This window comes from Egretta garzetta, unplaced genomic scaffold, assembly GCF_000687185.1.
Source record: "Egretta garzetta isolate BGI_Z169 unplaced genomic scaffold, ASM68718v1 scaffold1194, whole genome shotgun sequence".
Classification (NCBI taxonomy): domain Eukaryota; kingdom Metazoa; phylum Chordata; class Aves; order Pelecaniformes; family Ardeidae; genus Egretta; species Egretta garzetta.
In genome coordinates this window covers 279,820-282,284 of record NW_009259522.1, presented here as the reverse complement: position 1 = coordinate 282,284, position 2,465 = coordinate 279,820, and positions in this window count along the sequence as shown.

Here is a 2,465-nt window from a genome sequence, read left to right as displayed (position 1 = left end):
GGTGTTTTAGTTCAAACTTCAGGCCAGGATTCCTAGTCCCAGGCTAATTCCGAGACGTACTCTTAGACGTGGGTAAACTTCACTATTAAAAAAAATCCAATGTATAAAATCGGACCAACAATAGAGTGCTCTAATGTTTGTAAATACTAGAAATATTTCTGATGTGACCAATAGACGGTTTGTAGTGGGCAGAGTGAATGCAATGTTCTGTGTAAAAATGGCATCTGTCATGTCTAGCTGCCTGTTAGTACTTTGCCAATAAGCTTTTTGTATTTGTTTGTAGCTTTACTTGAAGTCAAATAAACGTTTCTCCTATTCACAACGGCTCCCGGTCGCACTTTGCCCGCAACCTCTGCGACTCCGCAGCGCACGGGAGAGCCGGGGCCGCCCGGCCCGGAGCCGCGCCTGTGCTTGGGAGCTCTCGGCGGAGCCGCAGCCCCTCCCCGGCCGGTCCGGGGGGGCGCGGGACCCCCCCCACCGTCTCGGCCAAACTGGTTCCAAGTCCTTGGAGTTGCCCTAACGCGGTACAAACCCTTCCCGGCGGCTTTACGCGCATCTCAGGATCCGCCAGACACCGCTGTAGCGCGCAGTCCGAAAGCCAGGGGTATTTACAGCCAGACACACCTCCACCTCCAGCCCCGCTCTGCAGAACCCCGGGGCCGTGTGTTTGTCCCCATATATTTATTATACATAGGGCGCATGTATCTCTAGCCCGGGTCCCTGCGCCCAGCTCCGCGCTCCCGCCGCCTCTCGCCCGCGGTTTCTGGCGCTTCGCTGCTTTCGCCTCCTCGTCTCTGCCTCAACATGTAAACTCACAGCCCTGCCGCTGCTGCCGCTTACTACCACGAGTCACTTGGGCTGCAGACAATTTCACATCAGCAGGGACGGCAAATGTTGCCATCCCGCTGCCGAGGGAGTCCAACAAGGCGCGAGAAACTCCGCTTTAAAGTCGCTCGGTTTGGCAAAGCGCCGCTGACATCTCTACAACGCAGCTCAGGCTTTTTGTTCGTAGCAAGTAAAGTTGGAGCTTAAAACTTACCAAACTTAATCTCCCACTGTTTAGGTACTTCTTAAGTGATTTTGAGAGGGATGTGGAGTGGACTGTCAGATCCCAAACCATTTGCTCGCCTTCCCGTGATTTTTTTTTTTTTTTTTACCAATAGCAAACTATACCAAAAGTGGGTATGACATTTAGATGTCAAATGGATAGGGTTTTATCGAGAAGTTAGATCGTAAAAATCGCCCAGACCTCAGACAGATACCCCTCACTGGCTCTCAAAAGTCACGTGAGGTCCATAAAGTTAGTTTTATGGTTTTGGGGAGTTGACAATGTACAATATATTTCACATTCTCTAGAATGTTAAGTGACACTTTAACTGCTTGGTTTGGCTTGTAAGGGGCAGCAATGGGTGAGCACTTTTCCAGATGAGATAAACCTTGCAATTGCAGGGAACATGTTTTGCGGGTCCAGTTTTCAGTCCAGGGAGCCAATAGACTGGAGTCCTGAAAGTAAGTTCCTCTGAAATATTATCTGTTTAAACTATTTTAAAAGGGTTGATATGGCGAGAGGCTGAGCGGGGAGGAAAGAGGGTCTGTCTCTCTTTCAGAGCTTTATTTCTCACTTTTAGGAGGTCCTAATTCTTGCCCTCCCGAGAGCTGGAGTTGCATTACATTTCCATCGCAGCTTCGAGGCCCGCAAGTAAACTTTGTGGAAGCGGGAGGAATAGAAAAATCTGTAAAGATTCATTATCATCGCCAGGCAAACTCCATCCTGTCTTTGCCGGGGGACATGTGTACTTCAGCCAAAGTTTGGGTTTGCCCTTCGCCAGGGCTCGCTTGCCGGAGGCGGCTCGGGGTGGGTTCTGCTGCTCGCAGAGCGCCACGAAGCTGGCCCAAGCCTTTGCATTTCAATGAGCTGCGTTCTGTCCGTGCTCTTCAGGTCGTTAACACCTTGCGATTTTGCTTATTTTCACCTGCTTGCCAAAGAAATGTTTGCACTTTTTTTTTTTTTTTAAATTATTCCCCCCTTTCGGCCTGTGTAGAGACCGGGTTTGAAGCCCCAGGGAGCAGTTTGGTTATTTTTTTTTTTTTCCTCTTTCTTGGGTTTCGGTTTTTTTTTTTTTTTTCCAATAATACGAACGAGTGTCCTCATATTTCCGTAGTTCGTTTCTGCCATATGGAGATATGGAGACACTGAATGACCGCTGTTACGTCTCCAGCCTGTCTTGAAGTGCTACAGAAAAATAATCAGAGGGGCTGCAGTTTGCATACGGACCCTCTGAGCCCTACTGAGCCCACCGGTATCTCACAGGTTTCCTTCTCCCCCCTCTGAGGGTGACATCGTTCTGGAAAAGGCAGGCAGCAGCCTTTTTCTTTGGGAAAATAAACAAGTTAGCGGGGAAGGGCAGGAGAACCGAGCCCGCGGCGGCTCGGGGGCGAGGGCTGCGGCCCCGCTCCGGGCCGGG